This window comes from Hypanus sabinus, chromosome 26, assembly GCF_030144855.1.
Source record: "Hypanus sabinus isolate sHypSab1 chromosome 26, sHypSab1.hap1, whole genome shotgun sequence".
NCBI lineage: Eukaryota > Metazoa > Chordata > Chondrichthyes > Myliobatiformes > Dasyatidae > Hypanus > Hypanus sabinus.
The window spans coordinates 48,772,820-48,788,571 of record NC_082731.1 but is presented as its reverse complement, the minus strand read 5'-3'; the positions used below and the strand labels follow the sequence as shown (position 1 = coordinate 48,788,571).

The following is a 15,752-nucleotide window of genomic DNA, read 5'->3' as shown; positions in this document are numbered from 1 at the left end:
GAACAAAGGCGCTTGGAGAATCGGCAGCAGGTAGGAACTGGGCTCCGGTCGGGCACTTCGTTGGTACCAGTGTCCGAATCGTGACTGAGGGACAATTATTGTGAGCTCCGGAAACACCGTGGTTCCGCATCCCGAGACAGTCCCAGCCCCGCGATCCATACCGGGCCCCGCGGAGATTTCTGCCGATGGCGCCATCTCAGTAGCGCATGCGTTTCGCTGGACAGTGGCGGGTAGATGGGTGTCTCGTTCGTGGGAATTTCTGGGTAAAGGAGCAGCCTTGGGTGGCAATCCTTTACCGGCGTTTTCTTCTCCAGGGCATACGGAGTGTTTGGAAGCTCAGGGGGAGAGAATGGGAGCTGATTGATCTCACAAGCACTGCCGAGCTGCAGATATCTAAATCCATGGATTGGGAACTCGGAACGAAAATATAGTTGTGAGTTCATCTTCGATGAAGAGTTTACCTTCCATAAAATAGGGGCGCAGAATTATGCCATTTAGCCCATCGAGTCTGCTCCACCATCATAGCTGATCCATTTGCCTCTCAGCCCTTCCTCCCATCCCCAACTGCTCTGACCAGTCAAGAATCTTTTCCACCTTCAACGGGATCCCACCACCAAGCACATCTTTCCCTCCCCCCTTTCTGCTTTCCGCAGGGATCGCTCCCAACGCGACTTCCTAAGCCATTCGTCCCCACCCCATCCCTTCCCACCGATCTCCCTCCCGGCACTTGTAAGCGGAACAAGTGTTAGACCTGCCCTTACACTTCCTCCCTCACCACCATTCAGGGCCCCAGACAGTCCTCCCAGGTGGGGCGACACTTCATCTGTGAGTCGGCTGGTGTGATATACGGTGTCCGGTGCTCTTGGTGTGGCCCTCTATATATTGGTGAGACCCGACGCAGACTGGGAGACCGTTTCGCGGAATACCTACGCTCTGTCCGCCAGAGAAAGCAGGATCTCCCAGTGGCCACACATTTTAATTCCACGTCCCATTCTCATTCTGATATGTCTATCCATGGCCTCCTCTACTGTCAAGATGAAACCACACTCAGGGGAGGAACAACAGCTTATATCCCGTCTAGGTAGCCTCCAGCCTGATGGCATGAACATTGATTTCTCTAACTTCCGTTAATGCCCCCCTCCCCTTCTTACCCCATCCCTTATTTATTTATTTTCCCTTTTCCCCCTTTTTTTCCTCTGTCCTTCTCACAATCACTCCTTGCCTGCTCTTCATCTCCCTCTGGTGCTCCCCTCCCCCTTTCTTTCTCCCTAGGCCTCCTGTCCCATGATCCTTTCCCTTCTCCAGCCTCCTATCCCTTTTGCCAATCAATTTTCCAGCTCTTAGCTTCATCCCTCCCCCTCCTGTCTTCTATCATTTTGGATTCCCCCCCCCCCCCCCCCCGCCATTTTCATATCTCTTACTATCTCTTCTTTCAGGTAGTCCTGACGAAGGGTCTCAGCCCGAAATGTCAATTCTACTTCCTATAGATGCTGCCTGGCCTGCTGCGTTCCACCAGTATTATGTGCGTGTTGCTTGAATTTCCAGCATCTGCAGATTTCTTCATATTTGCATCTGTACTTCCTCCTCCTTTTGACTTTTAATGGTGTTTGTCAGTCCAACTTAAAGGTGCAACTGGACTGGAGAGTGGTGTAGAGAGTTGGAAAATAAAACCCCTACTATTTCTTTATCAGTTCAGGATCAGGTTTATTATCACTGGTAAATATCCTGAAAACTAAATTACCCCAAAAAGCCCTAAAGATTTGAAATAATGAAAGACCACATTGTTAATTAAAATCACTTCCATAACCTAGTAAGATTTTAAAATGTAAATTGTCAACTCCCAAAGCTAGTAGTGCAGCCTGCATTTGCTTTCTTTCAACCTGGTAAGAATGTGTTTAACTGCTTCATAATGATGACAACATCTTACACTCCAGAGTGATGTTTTCCAACAAGGAATAATTAAGCATAGCATGCCCAGTTCTAAGTTAAATCAATACAATTCCTTCCCTTCTTGTCTTACCCCCTTCTCCCATCAATCCAACAGTTTTATGTATTCTGTAAAGGTATCTCTCTATATATCCATTATCCCATATGTCTTGCCATAATCCCCTAATTCTTCGTCTCACCAACCCTTTAGCTTCTAATTTGCTAAGTGGAAGGTCTATATCCACAGATGAACTTTTAACAGCTTTTTTGGCCAAGCAATTAACCCCTGAACACTCTTTGTGCAGGGACCCATAAGCAGACATGTAAACCAATACTTTGAATATAAAATGAGGATTGAAGAGCTTCCAGCAATAAATCAGACCTACTGCTAGAGCGACCTGTTTTAAGGCTAGTCAGAACTGAAAAAGAATCTGAACAAATTATAACTTTGCAAGGACAGATTTCCTCCACCCACTGTAAACCCAAAATGATGGTGACCGGTTCTGCAGTATACAATGATAAATAGTTAGTAAAACTTCTTTGTTGTTTCCTGTAATTCAGGCACAAAAATAGCCATTCTGACATTTCCCATTAAATTATCTTTTGATGCATCGGTAAAAATGGTTAACATATCACAATAATTCTCCTTAATATACTGATGAAACAACAGACTCTTGGGTATATCATGATCCTTGGGTTTCATTAAATTATGCAACCTAAAGTCAACTAAAGCTATTGGAAAGAAAGATGGTGGGGTTACTGAAAAAGCTACAGTGGGACATATTGCATAATCCAGCAAACCCATATTCCTAGCGTGGTGAGAACTCAGACACCCAAAACTAAAAACACTCTTCTTGTGATGGTCCCAACGTTCCAACACACTTTTAATAGGGTGATTATTCCTCTACCCCATCAAGTTAACTCATTGTGTTAGCAACAACTTCATCCTCTGCAACTGTAAGAATAATTGTCCCATTTCAAACAGTAAAACTGAAACAGGAGATGACCTTACTGCACCACAACACAGTCTTAAAGCCTGAGCTTGTGTCACATCTAAATGTTTTGAATTTGAAGATGAAGCTGATCCATTAGCCACACAGCCACAATCAAGTAGTGATCTAATTAAACAAATATATAAAGTCAACAGAGATTTTTGTGTAGTGTCCCAACAATACCCACATAGATACCTGAGGATATTTAATGCCCCTTTACATAATTACTGATTATGGTGCTTCCATGTTGGCTTATTATCCAGCCAAGTGCCAAGAAATCTTACCACTGACACTTCAAGGGTTTGTCTAAACAATTTCAAATTGAATGCAGGTCTATTGATCCTCTGTAAAACATATAACACGTGTTTTAGCTACTGAAAGCTTAAAACCTGATCTACTTGCCCACTTTTTGACATTAATTGCTATTTGCATCCTCTATACAGTTAAATTGAAATGTTTTCCTTTGATTTATAAAGCTCAATCATCTGCAAAAAGTGATTTACTCACCCCAGTGCCTATCTCAGAGAAAATGTCATTAATCATATTAAACAAAAAAGGGTTGCAAATACTGCCTTGTGGAGTCCCATTCTCTATCTCATAGGAGTACAAATATACCTTTCCTACCTTTATCTGCCTCGACCATCTGAATAAGAAACTCAGAAATTATATACACAAAAATAATACTGCAGATGCTGTGGATCAAAGAATACGTACACAATGTAGGAATGATTCCTGATGAAGGGGCTCGGCCCAAAACGTTGGCTACTCTCTTCTCATGGATGCTGCCTGACCTGCTGAGTTCTTCCAGCGTTGTGTACGTATTCTCAGAAATTATATAGCCTTCATCCCACTCCTAATTCCCGTAATTTAATTAAAAGACCCTTGCTCCATAACATGCTTTTTCTATATCAAAAAATACTGCTGTTACAACTTCTTTTGTCTACTTGTGCTTTCCTAGTCAAGTCACTTTTATTGTCATTTCGACCATAACTGCTGGTACGGGTACATAGTAAAAATGAGATAACGTTTTTCAGGACCATGGTGTTACCTGACACAGTACAAAAACTAGACTGAACTACGTAAAAAAAAAACACAGAGAAAGCTACACTAAACTACAGACCTACACGGAACTGTGTAAAGTGCACAAAAACAGTGCAGGCATTACAATAAATAATAAACAGGAAAATAAGGCAAGGTGTCAGTCCAGGCTCTGGGTATTGAGGAGTCTGATAGCTTTGGGGGAAGAAACTGTTACATAGTCTGGTCGTGAGAGCCCGAATGTCTTGGAGCCTTTTCCCAGGTGGCAGGAGGGAGAAGAGACTGTATGAGGGGTGCATGGGTCCTTTATAATACTGTTTCCTTTGCGGATGCAGCTTGTGTAAATGTCCGCACTGGCGGGAAGAGCGACCCCGATGATCTCAGCTGACCTCACTATCGGCTGCAGGGTCTTGCAATCCGAGATAGTGCAATTTCTGAACCAGGCATCTTCCAAACATAAAACTTGGTCCATTGTCATGCTATCCTTCTGAAATCTGCTCTGATAAAATACTATATCACCTGTTTTTTCCAAAATATAATTCAACAGCTCTTTTAACATTTATTTAATCATTTCCCCAAATATCGCCATGTTTAATATCCCTTCCAATAAACCTCTTTTGCAACCTTCACGACTTTCCTCACCACGGCCTGTGCTCTTTTATACTTAAAATAATGTCACTTGGAGAGTGATACTTATTAATTTTCCTAAATGCCTTATTTATCTCCCTAATTGCCTCTGCATACACCTCAGTCCACCATGGTACAGCCTTTCTCCTATTAATGCCATTTTTACTAGGAATCACTTCCACCGCAGTTTGATGAGTAATGTGACAAAACCTTTCATTACAGAAATCCACATCATCCTCAACATTCAGCCCTGATGACATTCATCACATAAAACCTTAAACCTCTCCCAATTGCTTTACCAGAATTCCACCTCCTAAAAGTGGCCTCCTGTCCCCTATATAAAATCCACAACCAAACTTACAAATACAGGAAAATTATCACTTTGACCAATGTTTCGTTTCCTATGATATCCCACTCACTCACTCGAGGCAGAATGTTTGAAACTAAAGTTTCAGAACTGTTATGAACATTAAGCCTCATGTCCTTCCCATCATGGCACATAAGATGTGAAATATCCAAAAGTTCTTCTACAATCAAACCATTACCATCATTTTGCCAACAACCCCACAGTGAACTATGTGCATTAAATTGCCACACCATACAACCCTTAGTGAGCTAGAGCTACATATGGTTTCCAGCAAATTAATCGAGAGTTTTCCACAGGGTTATAAAAATTTACATTTCTAATACCACTAAATGTTGAATCAAATACTCCTATTACAAGTGCCTCATATACTTCATTTATATCCACATCTTTATGTCCTATCCCTTTTCTTATAAAACTTGCAACACCACCCCCTCTACCAACTAATCTATCACGGCTAACTACAATAGAAAACCTTAAATGTGGTAACAGCCAGGTTTCCTAAATACACATAACATCAGGTGGATTTGATAAATCAGAGACAAACTTCTTAGTCTTGACCATTAGAAATCAGACTTCCTGCATTCCACTCCATTATTTTTATGCCCATTATGTATCTTCACAAAGAGACTGAAATACAGATACCCCACCCATAAGAGCTTCATTTACAGCTTCCCACAAAATACCAGCTATACCCAGATATTTTTCAGCAGCTTTCACAATAATTTAAATTCTATCAGTAGTACTAGATGTCTGAGCAGAACAATTCAGCATCTCCGTTATGAACATCACAGACTTCATTTTATTGACACCCAAATAACCAAAATAATCAGTAGCCAATCTAAATGGTGATTGTCTATAAATTGGAACTTGCATATTTAATGGGAAAAGCATACTCTTATCAAGATTCAATTTATAACCAGAAAAACTACTAAACTGAGCTAGTAGTGTTATTACTGCAGGATTGGATTTCTCTGGGTTAGAAATATATAATAACAGTTTATCTGCATATAGTGATACTTTATGTGTCCCATTCCCACAACTAATGCCAAATATATTAGGTGAATCACGAATAGCAATTGCCAAGAGCTCGAGGGCAATATCAAATAGTAAAGGGCAGCCCTGTCTAGTACCTCGATAAAACCTAAAAAAAAAGGGGATCTCTGTTGGTAAATACAGCAGCCAAAGGTGTATGATATTTCAATTGAATCCAAGATATAACTTTTGAGCTAAAATTAAATTTCTCAAGTATATTAAATAAATATACCCATTCAAGTCTGTCAAACGCCTTCTCAGCGTCAAGCGAAATAATGCATTTAACCTCCTAACATTAAAGTGTGAGTAACCATTTTTGATAAATCCTGTCTGATCCTCAGAGATAATTTGAAGCAGTACCTTTTCTAATATAACTACTAATATTTTGGAAAAGATTTTGGTATCCACATTCAACAAAGATACAGGTCTGTATGATGCACATTCAGTGGGATCTTTATCTTTTTTTAGGAATTAAAGAAATAGATGCTTCACAAAAGGATTGTGGTAATTTACCTACAAATAAATGATGTAAAAAATTCAGCTGTATACCCATCCAGGCCAGTTGCTTTACCAGAGCACATCAAAAAAATTGCTTGCTTTATTTCCTCTTCAGTAATGGGTACATTTAATGCTAAACGTTCATCAGCTGGTAATTTTGGAATCTTCAGTTTCCGTAAAAATTCATCCATTATGGTAGAATCATCAGGAAATTCTGATTGATATAAATTGATATAGAATTCTTGAAAAGATGTATTAATTTCTTCATGATACACTGTCAAAATACCATCCTGTCTACGAACTTTATTAATCTGACGTTTCGTCAAATTATTGGTTAGTCAATAATTTACCTGATTTATCACTAAATATATAAAATTGACTCTTGGTTTTGAGTAATTGATTTTCAATTGGGGTATTAATAACAAACTATGTTACATCTGAAGTTCAACTCTATCTTTATAAAGCTCCAAATTGGGAGCAATAGAATATTTTTTATCAATTTCTTTAATCTTATCAACAAGTGTACATATTTCACTATTAATTCATTTTTAAAATCCAGCAGAATATGAAATAATTTGCCCATGGATATATACTTTAAAGGTATCCCATAACATCCCACTGGAAATTTCTTCCATTGAATTAGATGAAAAGAAAAATGCAACCTGTTCTTTAATGAAATTAACAAAATTTAAATCCTGAAGCAAAACAGAGTTGAACCGCGATTGTCTAGTACTAAAAATTACATCACTAAATTTAATTGATAATTTCAAAGGTGCATGATCAGAACTGGCAATTGCATCATACTCACAGGTAGTGACAGACGAAACTAATTAAGAATCAATAAAGAAGTAATTAATTCTGGAGTAATTATGGTATACATGAGTAAAGAAAGAGAACTCTATCATTAGGATGTAAATCCTTCAAACTTCTAAAATTCCCGAGTCAACTAAAAAGGAATTAATAAAAGTAGCAGATTTGTTTGGAAGTACCTGATTGGGCACAGACTTATCCATCATAGGATTCAAACACGAATTACACTCATTATTAACATATATTCATTTAAATTGGGAAGAGATACAAATAAATGCTTAAGAATTCAGGATAGTCAGTATTTGGTACATAAACATTAACCAAAACTACTTTTTGGTTATAAAGTAAACCAGTAATTAATAAAAATCTACCATATGGGTCTGAGATTGTATCGATGAACAAATGAAATTGAAGGGTCTATGAAAATGGAAACGCCTTTCACTTTGGTCAATGAATTTGAGTGAAACTGTTGGCCTTTCCAAAACCTAAAAAAGCACTAATTATCCTCCTTCCTCACGAGTCTCCTGTGCAAAAATAATCTGAGCGTTCGATCTATGGAAAACTTTAAAAATCTTCTTCTGTTTAATTGGATGATTCAAACCATTCGTGTTCCATGAAACAAAGTTAATAATATCCATTTTCCTTAAATAAACCATATTGTATGTAAAGGGTTAACCAAATTGGATAGGAAACTCATGAACCAGAAAGAGGAACTGTAAGTTACGACAATACAGACATTTTTGTAGTTTCAAGTCAGCCCAAATGAAAAATATTAAACTAAATATAGACCCCCTCCCCAAACCAATAGGCAGCCAGAAAACTATCTAAAAGCCACCCAACCTCCATGTCTCTTGATGGCAAGTTTCCAGATTTAAAAAAATAAAAAAGCCACCCCCATAGTCAAAACATTGCGAAAGGAATGCCAAACACAAGTTAAGTGAAGAAAAACAATTTTAAAAGACAAGGTTTTAAAAAATGAAAGAGTACAATCTCAATAATATATCAAGAAAAAACAAGTCAGTCTTAATAATTTTCTAAAATGAACAATTAAAAATAAAACAAAGTAATATAATAAAGGAAAAGGAAGGGAACTTGAACATAGAACAGACATAAGCCAAAACAAAGTACCAGAAGCATCAGCCCAAGAGCAAAGCTCTAAGATAAAATGTCCAAATCTATGAGCTAGTTATTAACCAATAAACAAGGTATACATACACAAGCATAAAAGAACAGAATTAATTAAACATCCAAGCTCAAACACAAAAAAGTTCGTCAAGAAATTGTTCTGCGACATCCATGGATTTAAACCATTTAAATGATTTATCGGGTAAAACAACTCTTAAGCAAGCGGAGTGTAACAGAGCTGGTCTAAAATTCCTTTGATACAATTCCGAATTCTTTCTTCCAGTTTCCATTACTGGTTTCCTTGCCTTTGGCTTGTGCCTTTCTTGCTCTGGAAGTCATTTCCGTCAATTAAAATTCAGAATTCAAACATATAAAGGTGTTAAAGACACTTTGATATATATAATAAAGGGTGATAAGGAAATTGATACAGTTCCGAAATCACTGATTTAAAACGCAATCTTTCTTGCATTACCTCAGGACAATAATCTTCAACCAGACAAAACTGAAGATTTTGATGTACAATGATTCCTTTCCAACGAGTAATTTGAATTGTACTCCTTAGTACTCACATAGTGAAATCGAAGAATCACAGGATGGGGTTTTAACTCTTTAGACGGTTTTGATCTTAATGCCTGATGCACACAGTCAAGGACCTCCATTAAGAATTGAGAAAAAATTTAGTAAGGTCCCTGTTCTCAACGTCTTCACTGAGTCCTATTATTCGCAAATTCTGTCTGCGACTGTAACTCTCCAAATCAATAATCTTGGCTTTATATTGCTTCAATGTACGAGTAGTCGAATTTAATTTCATTTCCAAAGAATTAAATCTGGAATTTCTTTGTTTCCCAGCTTCAGCAAGCTCTGAAATTTGCCGTTGCTGTTTTTCATTCTCTTTTTCAAGTGCTATCAATTTACCTTTATTCTCCTTCAATGTTACTTCCAATGCAATGTTGTCAAGTTGTTCATCCAATAATTTTGAGATATTTGCAAAATGAGTTGAGTCTGTATAGGCTGATTTTCTTCCAGTTTCCATTACTGGTTTCCTTGCCTTTGGCTTGTGCCTTTCTTGCTCTGGAAGTCATTTCCATCAATTAAAATTCAGAATTCAAACATATAAAGGTGTTAAAGACACTTTGATATATATAATAAAGGGTGATAAGGAAATTGAAAAATGTCCAGAGCAGAGCCAAAATATGACCTACTTCATCTAGCGCTGCCAAGAGAGTTCCTAATCTAAGTCTTTCTGTAGCCTCCCTATTTCCTCAAAACTATCTGCCCTTCCACCTGTCTTCGTATCGTCTGAAAATTGATGGCAACAAAGCCATCAATTTCGTCATCTAAATCATTGATATATAAAGTGAAAAGAATCAATCCCAACACAGACTCCTGCAGAACAACAGTAGTCACTAGAAAAACTCCCTTCATTCCCACTCTTTGCATCCTGCCATTCAGCCACTGTTTTATCCATCTAGTCAATAAAAATGTCCATTAGTGCTGCAAAAAAGAAGCAGACTCCTTCCATCTGCTTTAGATGGAAGAAGTGAAAAAAATCTTCTTTGTTCTACCTCCTCTTGTTCTGGACCTATCTACCCATGAGAACGTACTTTGTACCATTCTCTGGGTACATAATGGTATTGAACAACTTTGTATTGGGAAACAAGTGACCGAAGCTTTCACATCACAAGTATGTCATATGCCAATGAGAAAAACTACTGCCCTCTCCTTCATATTCATTGGTACTGCTGTCAATGAGTTCCCTGTCAATCACCTATGGGGTAGGGGTCAGTTTCCAGGATTAGCCATGTAATATCACGTAGTGCTGTGGGATATGACCAGACAGCTGCATGGACCAACCATTGGTCTGAGCAGATTTTTTTTACACGGCTTGAGAACTGCATGGTACTTTAAATTAACATTATATGAAAGAGAATTCCAAAGCCTATCTGTGAGGCAGCATTTCAGTTACTGTGTGGATGCGCACCTGCAGAGCTTAGAGGGAACAGTGAATAATATTAATGGAAGGAATCAAACTGAGCTAAGTCACAGATTGAGGATGGGTAGATATATCGCATTCTTATGCAGACAGGAAGACTGTCAGAGAATTTGATGGTCAGTCCAGATGTCAGCACAGTGACCAGTTAGAAGATCACTTCTTTGCCTCAGCTTGGGTTGAACCTTGCTGTAACAGTATGATGTCAGAGCTCAGCATTAAGACTAAAAGTATCTCATATAGGATGAAAAAGTTATCTCACAAAACCATGAGATACAGGAGCAGAATGAGGTCCTTTGGCCCATACAGTCTGCTCTGCCATTTTATTATAGCTGTTTCATTTTTCCTCTCAGCTCTAATAGAGAAGTACAGCACAGAAACAGGTTCTTCAGCCCATCTGGTACATGCCAAAACCATTTAAACTTTGTACTCCCATAAATCTGCACCAGGGCTATAGCCCTCCATGCCACTACTAATCATTTACCTATCTAAGCTTCTCTTGAATGTTGAAATGGTGCTTAAATTAACCACGTGTTGGCAGTACATTTCACATCTGATGACCCTCTGAGTGAAGAAGTTTCCCCTCATGTTCCTCTTAAACTCACCTTTCACCCTTAACCTATGACGTCTGGTTATAGTTCCATCCAATTTGATTGGAAAAAGCCTGCTTGCATTTAGCCTATCTATATCTCTCATAATTGTGTACCTTTCCATTAAATCTACTCTCAATCTTCTACATTCTAAAGTATACAGTCCTAACCTGTTCAATCTTTCCTTATTACTCAGGTCCTCCAGATCCAGCAACATCCTTGCAAATTTTCTCTGTAGTCGTTCAACCTTGTTTACATCTTTCCTGCAGGTAGGTGATCAAGACTGCACACAATATTCCAAGTTAGGCCTCACTAATGTCCTATACAACTTCTACATAACATGCACTCAATACATTGATTTATGAAGGCCAATCTGCCAAAAAGCTTTCTTTGCAACTCTATTTGTGACAAATAGATCCATATTCAACATTCCATAATTTTCAACAGATTATAGACCTTCCCAGACCCCAACTGTTCACTGTGTAAGCCCTACCCTGGTTGATACTACTGAAGTGCAAAGCCTTGCACTTATCTGCATTAAATTCTAATTGCCATTTTTCAGCCCATTTTTCCAGCTGATGCAGATGCAAGCCATAATAGCCTTCCTCACTGTCATTAAACTCCCAGTCTTGGTGTCATCAGCAACTATGCTGATCCAGTTAACCATATTATCATTCAAAACATTGACATAGATGGCAAACAACAAACGACCCAGCACCGATCCCTGCAGTAGACCACTGTCAGAGAGGCAACCTCTACTACCACCCTCTAGCTTCTCCCACAAAGCAAACGTTAAATTCAATTTACTACCTCATCCTGACTGCTGAGTGACTGAAGCTTCTTGACCAGCCTCCCATGCAGGACCTTGGCAAATCCCTTGCTAAAGTCCATGTAGTCAACATTCACTTTCCTGGCAACTTCCTCAAAAATATCTCTAAGATTGGTTAGTCATGACCTACCATGCACAAAGCCATGCTGACTATCAGTCCATATCTATACAAGTATTCGGTTCTTAAAAAATACCTTGCAATAACTTTCCTACGACAGATGTCAGATTCACCAGCCTATAATTTCCTGGTTTATCTCCCTGCTTCTCCCTTTATCACTTCATGCCCTGTGTGACAAAGAATCCATTAGCCTCTCCCTAAGTATATCCAGTGACTTGGCCTCCACGGCCATCTGTGGCAACGAATTACACATATTCCCCACTCTCTGGCTGAGGAAATTCCTTATCTCTATTGTAAAAGCTGTTTTGAGGCTGTGTACTCTGGTCTTAGACCTCCCCAACACAGGAAACATCCTCCCTCAGATGCACTCTGTGAAGGCCTTTCAACAGTTGATTGGTTTCAATGAAGTCCCCTCTCATTCTTCTGAATTTCAGTGCCCAGAGCCATCAAATGCTCCACATCTGACAAGCCTTTCAATCCTGGAATCATTTTCGTAAACCTCCTTTGAACCCTCTCCAGTGTCAGTGCATCCTTTCTCAAATAAGGGCCCCAAAACTGGTCACAATATTCCAAGTGAGGCCTCACCAGTGCTTTATTAATCCTCAATAATATATCCTTGCATTTTTCATTCTAAACCTCTCAAAAGGAATACTAACATGGCATTAGTTTCCTCACCACCGCCTCAACCTGCAAATTAACCTTTAGGGAATCCTGCACGAGGACTCCCGAGTCCCTTTGCACCTCAAACCTTAGAATTTTCTTTTCATTTAGAAAAATGTCTACACTTTCAAAGTGGATGATAATACCCTTTCCGAGAGAAATATAGAAACATAGAAAACCTACAGCACAATCCAGGCCCTTGGCCCACAATGCTGTGCCGAACATGTACTTACTTTAGAAATTACCTCGGGTTACCCATGGCCATCTGTTTTTCTTAGCTCCATGTACCTATCCAGGAGTCTCTTAAAGACCCTATCGTATCTGCCTCCACCACCGTTGCCGGCAGCCCATTCCACGCACTCACCACACTCTGCGTAAAAAAAAAAAACTACCTTTGACATCTCCTCTGTACCTACCTCCAAGAACCTTAAACTGTCCTCTCATTGTTCACCCACTCATGTCTTTTATAAATCTTTTTTACAGGGTAGAAATGGCAAAAAAATTCTGTATGGAAATCTCAAACACAACACGCCAGTTTTGTTGTCTCTGTACAGATAACTAAGGAGAGACCAGATATTTTCTTTGTGACACCAACATATCAGTTTTCGATCCTTGGCGATGAAGAAGTATGTCATTCCAGCTGGAAACGTGTTTGTACCTGAAATGAGGTTTTCTGTTGTAATTCAGTAAAATCCAATGGAACCAGGGTGCTGAGAACACACCAGCATTTATTCACTAGAGATCAGTTCTTTAACTGCATTGATTGTACAAGGGATTCACTACGTCTGACATCTGACTTGATGAGTTGACAGAGAATTAATAGAGAACTGTAGGAAGGGATTTACTCACTCATCCCACCACAGACACCAGTCAGTTGACTCTGGGGAGATGCCATTTATCTGCTCTGATTGTGGGAAAGTGTTCACTCACTCATGCCACTTACGAAGACACCAACGAGTTCACACTGGGGAGAAGCCATTCATCTGTTCAGACTGTGGGAAAGGATTCACTCAGTCGTCCAGCCTACTAACACACCAGTCAGTTCACACTGGGGCGAGGCCATACTCATGCTCTGATTGTGGGAAGGGATTCACTCGGTCATCATACCTACGGAGCCACCAACATGTTCACACTGGGGAGTGGCCGTTCACCTGCTCAGACTGTGGGAAGGGGTTTACTTGGTCATCTGAACTGAAGATACATCAGCGAATTCACACTGGGGAGAGGCTATTCACCTGCTCTGATTGTGGGAAGAGGTGTACTCGCTCATCTGAACTGAAGGTACATCGACGACTTCACACTGGGGAGAGGCCGTTTATCTGCTCAGACTGTGGGAAGGGGTTTACTCAGTCATCTGAATTGAAGGTACATCAGCGAATTCACACTGGGGAGAGGCCATTCACCTGTTCATACTGTGGGAAGGGTTTTACTCGGTCATCTGAACTAATGGCACACCAAAGAGTTCACACTGGGGAGCGACCATTCACTTGCTCAGACTGTGGGAAGGGATTCAGTCAGTCATCCAACCTAAGGAAACACCAACGAGTTCACACTGGGGAGAGACCATTCACTTGCTCACACTGTGGGAAGGGATTCATTTTGTTGTCTGAACTGAAGTTACACCAAAGAATTCACACTGGGGAATGGCCATTTACCTGCTCAGATTGTGGGAAGGGGTTCAGTCAGTCATCCCACCTACTGACACACCAGCCAGTTCACACTGGGGAATGGCCATTCACCTGCTCAGAATGTGGGAAGGGGTTTACTCGGTCATCTGAACTGAAGATACATCAGCGAATTCACACTGGGGAGAGGCCATTTACCTGCTCAGACTGTGGGAAGGGGTTTACTCGGTCATTTGAACTGAAGGCGCATCAGCGAATTCACACTGGGGAGAGGCCATACACCTGTTCAGACTGTGGGAAAGGATTCATTCACACATCCAGCCTACAGACTCACCAGCGAATTCACACTGGGGAGAGGCCATTTTCCTGCTCTGAATGTGGGAAGAGATTCACTCAGTCATCTACCTTACAGAGACACCAGCAAGTTCACTCTGGAGAGAGGCCATTCATTTGCTCAGACTGTGGGAAGAGGTTCAGTCAGGCATCTGAGCTTTTGGTGCACTTCCAATTTCACACTGGGGAGAAAATTTAAATAAGCTGAATGCTGGAGAATTAACCAATACATTTGCTGAATCCAATGTTAAGTTCCAAAGTGACTGTTCGTGTTGAACTCTGCAATTATTGCTGCTGTTCATCAAACCCAGTTCTGTACCCTGGTCACTGGGCATGGAAGGAGTTTCTTCTGCTGATGTTCACCTTTAATGGGACTGGAGTTTAATATTCTGGATCTGTGATAAATAAATCAGTTATATTTTAAAATCTGTCTTGGGTACTTAGTAAATTTGCAAGACACCCAACGTACCAGAGGGAATCAACTCAGCCCAGCTAGACCCTGCTAGTGTTCCTGTTCCATGACAGTCCTTTTAAATCCATCCTTGCTGTTGACCTATCACACTCCCTGTGGTGATGGGTTCCAAAGTCACCACTCTGTAGGTGAAGAGTTTCCCCTTGAATTTACTGCATGTCCTTATGTCTGACATGTTATTTGTCCACCAAATCTTGGGGCCAAGGAATTTGGCAGTTAACCTCCATACTCCCTGCTCATTTCAACATATGGGCCATTTTCACTGTTCTAAAGGGTTGTGTCTCTATTGAATTGTTTGATCTAGAGATGGACATAGAAAAGTACAGATCAGAAGCAGGCCTTTTGGCCACAAGGTTAAATGAAACCAGTTAAAATGCAAATAAGAATCACCCATGTACTTATGGATCCTACCTACACCATGTCCACATCCCTCCATCTTCCTCATACTCATGTACCTATCTAAATGTTTCTTAAAAGCCTCCAACGTATTTGCCTCTACAACCTGACCAGGCAGCGCATTTCCAGACATCCACGACTCCCGAGTAATAAAAAATGTACCCTACACATCCCCCACAAACCTAGCTGCTGAGATGTCACATCTATCCTTGAATGTCTGTTCAAGGAGCTGTCAAAGAAAACTAAAACCTAACAAAATTGAATAATACAGTGGGGCAGGAATGGTTTACTCTGCCCTTTGTTGAGCACACATTGGGTATGCTG

General features: G+C 40.1%; 1 pseudogene; it reads left to right on the top strand.

Annotated features, from left to right (window-relative positions):
* Positions 1-1,572: 1,572 nt before the first annotated feature.
* The window catches only part of LOC132381552 (zinc finger protein 585A-like), a 100,325-nt pseudogene continuing 86,145 nt past the window's right edge, over positions 1,573-15,752 (top strand).